Genomic DNA, 16,165 nt, shown 5'->3' with positions numbered 1-16,165 from the left:
TTCGATTACTTTTAAAACTGGGCTATTTTTGAACGACCAGTTGTAAATCTGGTTATTTTTGAATTTCTCCCGGATGACTATGTTAATTTGTAGACCATAAAGCGGTATTTTTTTAATCACCTACCGTAGAGATCAATTAGATAAATACACTTAGAGTTTTAATTTGAGAATCGTAACCCCGGACATCGAAGGATGAAACCTTGCTGCAATCCTAACACCACATTTTTAGAAGAATTGAAATATAATGGGTCAATGGAGGAAGACGGTGACTACTTTTGCTTACAAGTAGAACGACTCGAAGCCCCCCCCCGCTCCCCCCCCCCTCTTTTATTGTCGGTATATAACTTTTGGTTTCAGTTTTCTATCCTTGGAATTTTATTCAAATTTTATTTTAAATTTAACAGAGTAAACTCCTTTTGTAACTAAGTTTAATATTATATAGCAGGATATTGTAATTTTATGAGTCAAAAGCTTATTACTTGTGCTTGGCTTTTGAATTACCTAATATTGTCAAGAAAAGTTTCATTACTTTTTGTATTACTGTTAGATTTAAATATAGTAGTATTATAATCCTGTAAAGCAGATTAACATATTTAATGTTACCAGCTTAATTTAGTTTAGTCACTTACCTGTAATTGATTTTACCTTACATATTGTGTAAGTATTTTTCAGATACTCAAATTAAACTCACTCTAATTTGTATTTGTGACAAGAAATATCTAACAAGAAACATTGAGGAAGAGTTAAGCACTACATGTATATATGTAGTGGATTTGCGAATAAATGAGAAATTGTTGGATTTAAAAGGTAAATTATTTTTTGAATTGTTGCAGAAATTACATGAAGTTAATTTTTCTTTTTGGGAATAGAAGTATGTATCCTTTTGGAGCTCTATAAAAATAGCTCAAAACATTAGCGTACAAGTAACTTCAAAAGGTTTGATGAAAACATCAACATATATAAATCATATTTCTTTCTACCTAATCACTCTAATTCTATAAGAAACACATGATGAGGCAGGTGTTCAACCTAATATCTCTAATCTTAACGTACAATCATCCTCTTTAGATAAATATATAAGGAATAAATAGCCTAAACAACTCATTAGTCGTATAAAAAATTTCAAAAGACTAAATTAAGAAAATAAATTGAATGAATTATTATCATGATGATTTTCTTATAAATATTTCTTTTAAGTCATGTCGTAAGAAGTGACTACGACATCTATAAAGTATTAAATCCAAGTGACAAACATCCTCACACTATCCATTAAGATTGAAGTTATGGTGGTTAATCGTTTTATTATTCTCTTTTTAGTTACAAAAAAGATCCAAAAATATCCTTGAACTATTCGAAATAGCTCAAAAATATCCTCCGTTTGTTTTTGGTGCCAAAAATATACCTGTCGTCTATGTTTTGGCCCAAAAATGTCCCTCAACTGTTAGTTTTGACATTAAAACTGACATGGCAGTCTAACTCGGTTAGAATTACTTACATGGTCGTCCACCTAAGCAATCCATATGAAAATTATGTTTTTGAAAGTTTTTATTTTTCCAGAATTTTTTAATAATATAATATCAACATTTATTCTGAAAAAAGTAAAAAATTTACGAAAAAATTATTCTTGATTGAGGTTTATGATTTGATTAAAAAAAAACTCCATTGTTCTCTTTGGAGTTTTTTTAATTAAATCATAAACCCCAATCAAGAATAATTTTTTCGTAATTTTTTTACTTTTTTCGGAATAAGTGTTGATTTTGTATTTTAATTAAAAAATTCCGAAATAAATATTTTTTTCGAATTTTTTTTACTTTTTTTAGAATAAATGTTGATTTTGTATTTTACTAAAAATTCTGGAAAAAAAAATCGAAAAAATAATTTTCACATATGGATTACTTAGGTGGACGACCATGTAAGCAATTCTAACCCAGTTGGACTGTCATGTCAGCTTCAATGGCAAAACTAATAGTTTAGGGGCATTTTTGGGCCAAAACATAGACGGTAGAGATATTTTTGGCACAAAAAATAAACGGAGGATATTTTTGAGCTATTTCGAATAGTTTAAGGATATTTTTGGACCTTTTCCGTTTTAGTTATAAGGTTTTACGTGTGAGGCACGTACATAGAGACTAGTACTATATTAAAATCACGAAGGCCCTTAGCAAAATATCGTTCGTCTTTTTTGCCCTTTAAAAAAAGTTTTCATATTGTACAAAATAGTCATTTTAATTATCTCCCTAATATGTAGGAATAGTCGTTTAATTATTTTTCTAATATTTAGGACTTCAAAATCAACTAGATTTTGTGTCCCAAAACCTTCCTTATTTCACATATGCGTAATATAACGGATCTTCAAATGGAAAAATAATAACAAGCTAAAAGAAAAGAAAAGAAAGAGTAAGATAAGTCTTCAACTGTTTTTTGTTTCGCATTTTGGCTTTCATTTGTTTAATTTCAAAACCAAAAACAAAATACAAATGAAATGTTCTAGATTCACTCAAAATTAAATAATCGTATTGCTATCATCCTTTCTTTTTCACTAAATTAATATTTTACAACTAAATTTTATCATAATTACAAAGATTAATTTATAAACCTAATAATTTGTAGGAACGATACAGTTATATTGTATTAAAATGTTCGCACTTTGAAATCACATAAAATTTCAAAATTATTAGTAAATATTTTCTTATTTGAAATATGTTAGAATTTCTCTAATATTATTAAAAATTTATAATCAATTAGAATATTAACTTATATAATTTTTTCTTGTTTGAACTACGTATAGAAAAATTATATTGCATATTACTTTTCTTAATACTTGTAATTTAATTAGCTACTTTAATATTAAATACATCCTTATTAATAAATAATTTTAGAACATAATGTATATCATTAACGACTCGACATAAATACATAAAAAATCTTATTTTATATCATTAATTGACTAATATAATATAATATAATATAATATTAATTTTGTGAAATTTAAAAAAAAACAATTATTTAGCAATAACCTCTCTCTTTAATAAATGCAAAAGGAAAATTTTTAAATTTGATAATATTTTTTATTGCTTATTGATTCTTCTTTTATGTTTTTATAGATAAAAAGCTACTTCTTTTGTTCATTTTAAGCCGCGTTATATTGATTGAGGATTATGTTTATTTGTGTATAAGAATTAATACTTCTACTAAATACTTTTAATTATAGAAATTTTATTTTTCTAATATCGATAATTTATAATGTAAAAAATTAACAAACTCGCATATTAAAATAAAAATTAAACAGTTTAACTTTCGTATTGAGAAGCCGACGGAAAGTACAATAGATAAATTTCTACTTCGATCTATTTAATCAATATAAATTCCTAAATTTGCAGAGTTTTTTATTTTATTTTGAACTATATCTATCTGATCTATTGTTCTAGAATATTAACTCAATATTATTCATTTTAGAGACTTTGTATTCATCATTTTCATGAACTCATTTTAATTTTATTTATACCTCAAATATATTATTTAAAACTGTTTATCTAATTTTCATAATCTTAGACTCATTATCATAGGTTCACGCGCAACGCGCATACTCTAATACTAGTATTATTATAAAAGTACGAATAATTTATGCTAAATGTTGCACGACTAAAATAACCTTGAAATATTGACCGACTTTTATAACCTTAATTATTTGTATAATTTAAGGATATAATTATAAATTACCTTAGGTTTTTTTTCTTTCCAGTTAAACTACACATACATCAAACCCTTTCCTATCGAGGGTCAAACTCTTTTTTCCCGTGACATAACCTAAAACTTAAATTGAATCTCAAACCTAAACAAAGAAAAGACACCCGTAAGTAACAATAAAAATAAAAGACATAATTAAGTAAAGAATCCTAAACAAAGAAAATCGTATTCTGAATTAGAATCCCCACCTAAATGAAACAAAAAAACATCAAAAAGATACGGTGCAAGGAAAGAATCCTAAACAAAGTAAAATCTAAAGAATTATAAACCTAAAGGAAACTGTCATTTTTCTTTTTTGACAACAATATGCTTTCTTATTTAATCTTTACCCATCTGCATATAATTTAGCTTTATTGCACGAATTCATGTAGGAAAAGAATAAGTCAGTTATTCCTATAAAAGCTGTCATTATTCCACATTATTCATTATTCTCTAAAGATTTTGGGTCATGTTTATGAATTAGAGAGAAAAACAATGACATCTTAACTTTGGACAATTAGCTAAGTTAATTAGCTTAACAATGTGTAGTATATATATATAGATTAGCATTGTAAATGTTTATTCATTTCTTCAATACAATTGTGAGCTTTTCTCCGGAACCAACTTTCACTCTCTCTTCTTTGATGTTCTCTGAGCTCAAACATCACGCATCAATGGCGTGATTTAATAAAAAGATTAACGGAGGATATTTGTGAGCTATTTTTATTAGGGTATTTTTGCCTTTTTCCGTAATAATTAAATGGATGTTGCTCAATGATATTTCTCATTTTAATATGTGAATCATAACAATAAATTGTTTGATTTGAAATAAACAACTGATACAAACAAGTACAGACTCTGAATCACTTATCACAAATCCTTATCCAATCCTTTGAAGGCAAACCAGTTAAAATTGAATGGTCGTCATTTTGTTTTCTTATCCCCGTCTCCAATTCCTACCGATGTTAGCTAACCTCTTTTGCACTTCAAATTAACAAACTTTCCACTTCCACTTTTTCGTTTCTTCATTTCTTTCTTTTCATTTTTCACATCTTTCTATCTCTCCAATCTGATTTATAAAAGAGGGAGAGAGAGGAAAGAACATAATCAAATCATGACTCTATCACAGGATAATGAACAACAAAAACATGTTATGGGGTACCCTTCAATATCCAAATATAATCAAAGTATTAAACAAGGGTTCCCTTCACAATATGATAGTAACCAACTATACAATTCTTTTTCTCAAGGCTATATTTTACCTATCCAAGGCTATCCTAACCCTAACCCTAACCCTAATTTATACGTATCTTCATCATCCAATTATCCGTCTAATAAGTACGTAACAATGGCGGCTTATAATCCAATGGAAGAACAAAACAATGGAAGCTCATCATTTGGTCGTTTGATGGTTATTTTGATGCTAATTTTGGTAGTAGGAATGATCATGTTAAGCCTAGTATTTTGGCTATTTTTTGGAACTGAAGGACCTGTGTTTCATATATTAGCTTTAAGTGTTCCTAGTTTTAGGATTATTAACTCGTCAATAGTTGGAAATTGGCAAGTCAATCTCACCATGTGTAACATGAATGATCACTCAAAAATCAAAGTTTTTCATGGCAAGACTTCCATTTTTTACAAAACTAACCTATTGGCTGTGACCCCTTTTGATCCTGTACGTTTGGAGGTTAAAGGTACAAAGAATATGTTGTCCAATTTGACCACATTACCTGAAGGAAATGTTTTGGATCAATTGGCTATATCTGAAATTAGTAAAGATAAAAATGATGGGGACATAGAATTTTCCTTGGAGATTTCTCTAAAGGTTGTTTTAGCTTCTGATTCAGAGTGGCAAAGTCATAAGATGATGGTTTATTGCAATAATTTGAAAGTTAAGTTTGGACCCGAAGATAGAGGAGAACTGGTAGCAGCTGACAAAATTAAATGTCTAATTGTTGGATAATTGATTTGGTAAGTGTTCTGCTGATAACCTCCTCCATTGATTTTTCACCACCCTTTCCAACCCTTTGCTATATTATAGTTTTTCTTTGATCTATCTTATTATTTTACTTGGCCAAAAAAACAAATTATTTATTTTCAATTTTTATTTTTGGAATGCTTTTCGAAAAAGTACTTTCGAGAAGTAGTAGTTGTGTTTCGCTAATGAATAATATTTTTGTCAATATTAGTGCAGCAATTTATGCTTGGCCATGGTTCTAAAAATGCTTCTAGGGAAAATTATTTTTTTTCAACTTCTCAAAATCGTTTCTGCTACTATTCAGAAATACTTTTCCTCCCTAAAAGCATAGCCAAATACGTAAATTCTTTAAAATAAACACTCTTTAGAAAAAAAAAGTTTACACACTTTTGACTTCACATAAGCTTGTCCAAAATATGCTCTATATATATATATATATATATATATATATATATATATATATATATATATATATATATATAAACTTCTTTTAGCCTGCTAAATTAAATTCGAAATTACGTAGCATTCCAAAAGATTTATCTAATACCTTCCGAATTCATGACATTTTCTTTAACTATATTATATTATATGCAGTTAAATTAAAGGAAGGGTACGAGTTGGATGTACAAATTCTAGGGATGATCTTCTCGTCTAGTTATGATTCTTGGCAAAGTGGACATTCTTTGAACCAAGTATTTGAGAACAGGCAAGAGGATTTTGGTAGGAATATTGGACTAAAGCTGAGCTTTCAGTTTATTTTTCTTCTTCTTTTTATAATAAATCATGTTCTATACAAGTTTTTCATTAGATGGATTTAGATTTGGGCAATATATATGTAACTGTATTGCACCAATTGGGAGGCTGGTTTGGGCATCCAATAGGCCCCAGTTTAATACATTTTTTGTATATATTGTTAATTTGTACAGTGCTTTTGAAATACAAAGTATATTGTTACTTCTCGATATTCTCTTACGATACTTATGATACATAATTCATTTTGTCCTTGAATTAATTTAATTAAATGTGTGTTCTTTATCCCATTACGTGGAAAATTATTGTATTTTGGATTATTTTTAGAACTATAACAACGTCAAACATGAAGCAACAATATAAATTTAATATAACAAATTAAACGAGAAGAATTAACCCAAATAGCCGCTCACACAATCACTTAAACTAAAAATAGCCGGTTGAAATATAACATATGCATAACTTATGTACTATATGTGTATAATTATGTATAATCAATACATAATTTATGTAAGTAAATACTGAATATGACCAGTTAGTCGCTCACTCAATCGCTTAAACTAAAAATAGGTGGTGAAGGTATAATTATGTATAACCAATGTATAATATATAAATATCGCTAGAAAAGTAAATAATAAATATAACCAGTATTTGTGTAAAGATCCCAATAATTTAATGATTTATGAAGATTCACGCGTCAAAAGTGCACACTTCAATTGATCGAAGGTTAATGTCCTTAACCGAATATCACAATATCAAAACTTAGAATCTATTTAAATTTCAGGGACTAAAAATGCAAATTTATGTGTGTGTTTTTTATAAAATTTTCAAATTTTATAAGCACGAGTAGTTTTTAGCTCTCGAGGACCTCTAAATCAATCACAAAAATTTAAGGGGTGACCAGGTTTCACCCTGCTATTTAGATTATATCCAATTTCTTCAAAATACTTAATTTTTAATCAGTGGAAAGCTTAAGCCAAAAGCTTTTCCGTAATTGTTCTTCAGATTTCCATCTCAAATCAGTAGGTTCAATTATGTTTCAGGCACAAGGATTTCGATCTAATTTCTAGACACGAACAGCCCGCAAAAATTGAGTTCAGATTCACACTTCCCCCCTTTTTTTCCTCTCTCTTTATTTATTATTATTATTATTTTTTTTTTTTTTTAAGAATCAGCTGTAAATTGTAAATTGAATTTCAGCTAAAGAGGACAATTCCCAACAGATTTCAAGCAAGCAAATATTCTGCCTCGTTTGTTTTTTTAAAGATTAAGACGTCTAAATCTGAATACAGATATCAAGATGTGCATTAAGGTTAATACATCTTAATCTGGATACATATCTGAATATTAGACCTGAGTACTAAATGATTAAAACTGTTTGTTTTTTAACATTTGAATATATAAAATTTATTTTATTTGAAAATTAATAAAAAAAATCAAATAAAATACTAATTAATCTAATATTCTAGCAATACATATACATATGCATTGTTTTTGTGATTAATATATATATATATAAGTGGTGGTGATGGCTAACAGTGGTGCTTGTGAATGCCGATAAAAATGGTGGTTGATAATGATTTTGGTTGAATTTAGAGAGAAAACAATGACATTTTAACTTTTATTGTAATTGTTTTTGTGTCGTACTTCTTTATTTTTTGGCGTAATTTTTGTTTTGGATATCAAAGTCTTTTACATTGACGTAGTATTATGTTTAAATTGTATACCTTTAGAGATCAATGGTTTGTGTTATTTCAACTAATGTTAGTGTAACAATATTAATTTTCGGCTATTAGATAACATTTTGCAGCTTTTACTTATATGTTGCAGGCACTTCACGCAGTGTAATGGAATCGGATTTAGAAAAACAATATGTCCCAATAAATAACCTTAAACCTTATGAAGTTGAATGGGTAATTAAGGTATTGGTTATTCGAAGAGGGCCAATAATAAAATATAAGAACGACAACAGAGAGGGTTTGTATTGGCATTTAATATTTGTTGACGAAGAGGCAAGCTTCTTTTGTATATTTATTTTGATATAATTTATTACTTATTCATATTATTTTTAATTAATCTACAATACAGTTTATATTAATTTATAGGTGACAAAGATCCAGACAATATTTTTCAATAAAAATATTGAAGATTGGAAAATTTTATTTCAACAGAACAAAAGTTATTACATTATAAATGGTCGCGTGAAAGCTGTTAATTCTACCTATTTATTTGTGCATAAGGAGTTGGAAAAATGAAGGATATTTGTAACGACCCGACCGATTGTTTTGAGTTCTAGTGCGTCGTTCAACAGTTTGAGACCATGAACAACTTCACTTCAGGTATTATGACTTGTACACGTGGTCGGAATTGAATTTCGGGAAGTCCGGAGTTGATTTGGAAAGAGAATTCTCATTTCGGAAGCTTTAAGTTGGAAGAATTAACTAAGATTAGATTTCAGAGTAAACGACCTCGGAATCAGGATCTGAAGGTTCAACAGGTTCGTATGATGATTTCGGAATTGGGCGTATGCTCGGATCGAGCTTTGGAGTTGGGTGCGCGATCGGAAGTGAATTTGAAGATCCGTAGGTCATTTTGAAGTTGTTTGGCTAAAGATAGAAATTTGAAGGTTTTTCTGAGAAGTTTGACCGGAAGTGGACTTTTTGATATCGGGGTCGGAATCCGATTCCGAAAGTTGGAGTGGGCTCGTAATGTTGAATATCACTTGTGTGAAAATTTGGGGCCAATCGGACGTGATTTGATAGGTTTAAACAACGAGAGTAGAGGTTTGAAGTTCTAAAGTTCATAAAGCTTGGGTTGAAGGTCGATTCATGGTGTTAGCGTTATTTGATATGATTTGAGGCCTCGAGCGAGTCCGTAATGTGTTTTGGGACTGGTAGGTATGATTGGTTGGGGTCCCGGGGGTATCAGGTGGATTCTGGGTGGTCAACCGATCAAAAATGCAAAATTTTGGAAGGCTGAAGTTGCTGGTTGCTGTCATAACCGCACCTGCGAGAAATGGGCCGCAGGTGCAGAGCCGCAGAAGCGGCCAGAAGAGCCGCAAATGCGGTATTGGTGGAGGAGAGCTGGGACTTCAGATGCGGTCACGCTGCCGCAGATACGGAAAAGGGCAGCCTGGTGAGGAATCACAGAAGCGGTGTTTGAACCGCACCTGCGGAACCGCAGAAGCGGTCAAGAGACTGCAGGTGCGGAAAGTGCTGGAAGCAGTGGGTTGTTTTAAAGTCGGATTTTGGCCATTTCCTCTCATATTTTCTTGGCTTGGGTGATTCTTGGAGGGTTTTAAGAGAGGATTTTCATCATCAATGATAAGGTAAGCTATCCCTTACCTATCTTGAGTTAAATACATGATTATATACAGATTTGAGCATGAAAATTTGTAGAAAACTTGGGGTTTGAGGGAAAACCTAGAAAATTGATATTCTTAGAATTTGACAACGATTTTGGGTATGGAATTAAGAGGAAATCATATATTTGAGTTCGTGAGTTCATGGGTAAACTTTATCTTCGAAAAATTTAGGAATCCGGGCACGTGGGCCCGAGGGCAATTTTGTCAACTTTTCGATCGATGTTAGGAATTGCTATGAATTGGATTGTAATGAGTAATTCATCATATATTAATGGATTTGCATAATCATTGGCTAGTTTTGGAGCATTGTGCATCGATTCGAGTCTTCAGAAGGGCGTGGAATGCCGGTTACGGATCTTCGGAGCGAGGTGAGTCTCCTTTCTAACCTTGTAAGAGGGAATTGTCCCCATAGGTGAGTTAATTGGTTATGTGCTCCTATTTGTGGGGTCTATGTACGCATGAGGTGACGAGAGTCCGTGCGTAGCTACTATTTTGCTATTGTACGGATAGTCTAGGATCCAAAAACATGCGACACTTGGATTATTTGTAAACTTATTGACAGCTTGAATTGCTTAAATCTCATCGAATTAGTAAATGAATTTCTAAAAAAGATTAAACTTCATTTTTCTTAAATCATTAAAAGAGAACTGGCTTTTATTGGAATAAACTCTTAATTGGCTGTTTGACTGTGTGTATCTATGCATGCCTGCATCGCACGTATGATTCGCGAGCGGGGTATTGGTTTATTTAATGTTGATTGCGTCGCGCGTATGATGCGCGAGCGGGGTAATAGATGCATCTATGGTTCGTGTCGTTTGACCCTCTGCAGTGCACATTTTACATTTCTGTTGGATCGGGTCGTACAACCTCGGCAGGATTTGCGCATGCTTGTATTGCTTGCCTTGAGATTATTTGAGATTGATACTTGCTCTCCCCGACTTGAGATAATTGGAAACTATTGGATTATGAATCCGGAGACTTTTAATATAAAAAGGAACTTTCACTTGTTTATGACTTACTTGAAATTACTGTCATTCTTAATAAATCCTTGATTATTCGCATTAATAGTATATCATTATTGGATCACTAGTAAGTGTCGAAGTCGACCATCTCGTCTCTACTTCTTCGAGATTAGACGGGATACTCATTGGGTACACGTTGTTTTTGTACTCATACTATACTTCTGTGCATTTTTGTTGCATAGGCATGCGTCTCTAGTGGCCTACAGGGCGTGACAGCATGGTTGATATGGAGACTTAGGTGAGCTGCACTTCTCGAGGCGACCCGCAACCAGCAGAATCTTTTTCAATTTTCTGTATTTACTTTCTGTCCAATATTATATTCCGGATGGTTGTTGTATTACATTATTTCCTAAAAATTGCTCATGCACTTGTGACACCGGGTTCTGGGAGGATTTTTAGATTATTCGTTAGTTAATGTGTAAAGGAAAAAAAATTATTTTAAACAAATACTAAAATTGGAATTTAATTAAGTATTTTGGTTGGCTTGCCTGACAACAGTGTCCGGCGTCATCACGACCCTTAGTGGATTTTCGGTCGTGACAATATCCTTTTAAATGTTTTCGTAAATAATTTTCAGTTCGCTTGTGTTTTGCAATGACAATAAATAAAGCACAAGGACAAACAATTTCGAATGTCGGATTGTATCTCCCGTAACATGTTTTCTTGTATGGACAACTATATGTTGTACTTTCAAGAGGAATATCAAAGTCCACAACAAAAGTTCTTATCAAGACTTAGCAACCTAAGCGTCAAAATGGTACATAAACAATATCGTATACAAAGAAGTCTTAGGTAACATATCATCACATTGCATATTTATAAACTATAAGTGCATAATAGTATGTCATAATTGACAAGACTTGATTGATCATTTTTGCAGGTTCATACGATGATATCCAATGAGTTTGTGTTCCCATATTATGCTAATTGTAATGACCCGACCGATCGTTTTGAGATTTTGCATTTTGCTCGCCAGTTCTCGGGCATGACTTGCCACGTGTGATGTATTATGACTTATGTAAACCGTTGGTTTTGATTTTCATGATAACCAGAATAAATTTTGAAGAAACAGTCTCGATTTGAAGCTTAACATTTGAAAGGTTTGACCAAGATTTGACTTGTTAGTATATGATCTCGAATTAGTATTTTTATGATTTGGTTAGCTCTGTTAGGTGATTTGGGACTTAGAAGCGTGATCAGAATGCATTTTGGAGGCCCGTGGAAGGTTTATGCTTGAATTGGCGAAATTGAGATTTTGGGGTTTTCCAGTTGATAGGTGAAATTTTGAAATAGGGGTCGGAATGGAATTTTGGAAGTTGCAGTAGTTTCATTATGTCATTTGGGATGTGTGTGCAAAATTACAGGTCATTCGGATATGGTTTGGTTGGGTTTTTTATCAAAAGCATAAATTGGAAGTTCTTGGAATTCTTAGGCTTGAATCCGATGAAAACTTGGTGTTTTAATGTTGTTTTGAGCGTTCCGAAGGTTGGAACAAGTTTGAATGATGTTATGGGATATGTTGGCATGTTTGGTTGAGGTCCCGAGGGCCTCGGGTGAGTTTCGGGTGGTCAAACGAACCATTTCATGTTGTGAAAAATTGCAGAATTTCTGCTGTTGGTGTTGCAGGTTTTTGACCTTCGCGTTCGCGATGCATGTCCCGCATTCACGAAGGGTTAAGGTGTGAGGCTGTGGAGTTATCCTTCACATTCGGGAAGATGGTTCCGCGATCGCGAAGGTGTGTGGTCTATGGTCATCGCATTCGCGAGTCTCTTGTCGTGTTTGCATAGAGGAAGGGGGATAACTAGGTCCCTGATGCTTTTGTTGTACGCATTCGCGTAGTAGAGGTCACGTTCGCAACCTGTTAAGTTTGCTGTGCTTCGCGTTCGCGAGAAGGTTATCACGTTCGCATAGAAGGAATTCTTGCTTTGTGAAGCGGTGTGCTTCGCGAACGCGAGGGTTGTGCCGCGTTCGCGATGAAGAAATGCCTGGGCAGTCAGATTATATTTTGAAAACGAGGGTTTAAGTCCAATTTCATAAAAACCATTGGAGAGCTCGGGAAAAGGTGGAATTTGAGGAGATTTTTCAGTGGAGCTATTGGGGTAAGTATTCTTCACCCATATTTGGTTTAATTCCAAGATTTGGTCTTGAATTTCATCACTTAATTTGAGAAATTGGAGTGAAAATTGGGGGAAAATGGAAGAAAAGTTTGAGATTTCTTTTGGGGATTTGAATGGGAAATTGAGGTCGGATTTTGATGAATTTGATTTGGATAGACTCGTGAGTGAATGAGGATTCTATAGATATGACTTTTATCGGATTCCGAGATGTGGGCTCGGGGGCTGGGTTAGAGTAATTTCGGGATTTTTGATGGAAATTGGACATTTTCGAGGGCTTTGTTCCCTTAGCATATTTTAATGGTTATGTACTGATTGTGGCGAGATTTGGAGCATCCGGAGGTCGATTCGTGAGGGAAAAAGCATTGCAAACTAGAGTTTGGACCGGATTGAGGTAAGTAATGATTGTAAATGATGTCCTGAGGGTATGAAACCTCGGATTGCACATCGTTATGCTATATTGAGGTGACACACACACACTAGATGGCGAGCGTGGGGTCGTGCATTATTTCGAATTGTGACTTAGTTCATCCCGAATGACTATTTTACCGTGTATTTGACTGAAATCTATTTGCTACCATCATGTTTTTGGGCTGAATGCCATATTTGGGCCTCGTGCCAGCTATTTGAGCCCTTAGGGGATTTTTATTGATATTTCCTCATTGTTTTTGACTTTATACTTAAACTCAGTCATGCTAGATTCTACTATTTTCATAACTCAGCCATGTTTACTCTACTTTAACACTTAAATGATATTTTGGACTGAGTACTATGTTTTACTATTGCTAGAGTGGTTTGTGAGATTCTGACTGAGTAAGGCTGAGGGCCTATGTTGTGAGGAAACACCTGATTATGGTATGATACCGAGGGCCTGAGATTTGTACACCACGAGGTGGCTTGTTGATATGAGGCCGAGAGCCTATTGAGTATGCCACGAGATGGCTTGATATTGTGATTAGGCCGTAAGGGGCCCCTCCGGGAGTCTGCACACCCCTAGTGAGCGTGGGTACCCATTGTGATATGAGCTATTGCCCGAGGGGCTGGTGACTGTTCCATGATATTGCTTGAGGGGCGGATTCTGTTGACATTGTGCCCGAGGGGCGGATTCTTATGTGTTTACCTGTTCTAGCTGCTTTGCATTTAATTGCATAACTGTTAAAAAAGCATTTCTAAAGAAGCTTAAACTGAACTAAAGTGACTTTACATATTTCCACTGTTGTACTATTTTACTGGCTTTTATTGCTTCCTTATAGCCTGTTATGTGCCTTACGTGATTTCTCACTTCTCAGCCTTTGTTTATGATTATTACTCACTGAGTTGGAGTGCTTACTTTACTCCCTGTACCTAGTGTGCAGATTCAGGCATTGCAGATCCTGCTTGTGAGAGTTGAGAGCTCCCGACAGGTTTCGGAGTTCACGAAGTAGTTGCTCGGCGTTCGCAGCCCCGTGCTTCTCCCCCTTTATCTCATTTCTTTCTCTTTTAGTGATTCTATAATAGCTTTGTAGACACTTTAGACTTGAATTAAATTGATAGATGCTCATAACTGGTGACATCCCGGTATCGGGCTGTGTTGGGTTTGTTTTCCACAAATTGTACTGTCACTGCTTATTTTTGGATTTTATCATGTTTAAAAGTTAATACTTAATTGCTTAAAAATTGAAATGGGAATGTGTTGGCTGGCCTTGTCTTCACGAGAGGCGCCATCACGATCGGGTCCGGGTTTAGGGTCTTGACAAGTTGGTATCAGAGCCTAGGTTATATAGGTCTCACGAGTCATGAGCAAGTTTAGTGGAGTCTCGCGGATCGGTACAGAGACGTCCGTACTTATCCTCGAGAGGCTGCAGAACTTTTAGGAAAAACTTTACATTCTTGAATTCTTGTCGTGCATCCTTGATTCAGCTTGAAATATAACTCTTTGAATTCCTTCCACACTTTCGTATGCGTGTATGAGCGCTCAGTATCAGATGTGCATCGATGGCTTGTGATTCCCTGATCGAGGGGAGAGATGTGATCTCTGTGTGTTGATGTTGGGCCAGTCTGCAGAACTTGAGGTTGGGTTTTGCCTATAGCTTGAGCATCGAGGTGTTGATTGTGTGAGCACTTATTTTTGAACTTATATGTTCGGTAGTGTCCCTATTAGTAAAAGTGATGGCTGGATGGCGATGTGATGAGTATGTTATAACAGCGAGATGTATTCATATGATTTGGAAGCGACGAGAAGGGTCTGTTGGAGGATAAAAGAACTATTAGGTGCTTGATTTCCATCTTGATTTGTGGTATAACCCCGAGTTATGGGTGTGTGAAGAACCTTCTCATGTTTTCTAGTTGGGAGCGAAGTAAATTTCATATTGCGGTATGAGTTCAGACTCAAGAAGATAAAGTGACTGCGTAATGTTTATGATGGTGGAAGGTATACAAAAATGTTAGTTTGAGGCGAAGCAGGTGGGTTATCCCCTACGGAGTGTTCTGAAGTTGTGTGATCCTTATGTTATCTATTAGAAGATCTCCTTTACAAGTGCAATATATGTGTTGCAATTTAAATTTGGGTCACTTAAGAGAGTGGATTTAACTGTTACGAGGGTGAATGCGAGATTTGCAGAAGATTTAAAGTACTAGATGGTCTGTGTTTCCTAAGCTAATGAAGGATTGAGTTTAATCTCACTATGGTATTACGGCAGTAATAGAGTATACACGTTATGAGTTATTGTGTGTGTGTTGATCTGTGGCTTCGAACCAAGTGGGGGAGTCTGCTATTGGTTAGTCGATTGCATGGTTATGTGCTATGTTAGTTCCAGTTTGAGGCGTGCTGGTGAATCAGTTATGGTTTATGGAGATTGAGATCGAGGATAGCTCGAGTAAAGGAAATTTAAATAAAGGTTATGTCATGCTTCCTAGGTGTATAAGAATCACAAAACGTCTTGAGTGGTCATTGGTAAAGGATGTGCGGTGCATAGAATAAGAAGTTGCTTGGTTGCATTAAGGTAAGGTTACATTCTGCGGTATAGGAGTGCTAATGAGGCATAGGTTGTTCAGTTCATTTGATTAGTCTAATTGTTGTTTGAGTAGAGTGGATGACTCTCGAGAATGGTTCTAATGGGTTCAAGATTTTACATGTAATAGTTGTAGATTTTCAAGTTGTATAATTGGCTAGAAACTGAGGTTTGCATTGGAGGGTGTCAAGACTTGTGTCATTTCTATATCAATTATGGGA

At 33.9% G+C, this 16,165-nt stretch overlaps 1 long non-coding RNA gene across 1 annotated transcript; it reads left to right on the top strand.

The window, feature by feature from the left end:
- Window positions 1–4,738: 4,738 nt before the first annotated feature.
- Window positions 4,739–6,663, top strand: LOC104235889 (uncharacterized). The gene is made up of 2 exons (XR_011403120.1): window positions 4,739–5,697; window positions 6,299–6,663. It is a non-coding gene; the product is annotated as an uncharacterized lncRNA (long non-coding RNA).
- Window positions 6,664–16,165: the final 9,502 nt, after the last annotated feature.

This window comes from Nicotiana sylvestris, chromosome 10 (assembly GCF_000393655.2).
Source record: "Nicotiana sylvestris chromosome 10, ASM39365v2, whole genome shotgun sequence".
Lineage (NCBI taxonomy): Eukaryota > Viridiplantae > Streptophyta > Magnoliopsida > Solanales > Solanaceae > Nicotiana > Nicotiana sylvestris.
Note: the sequence above shows the minus strand (reverse complement) of the source record. Positions and strands in the feature narration are given on the sequence as shown.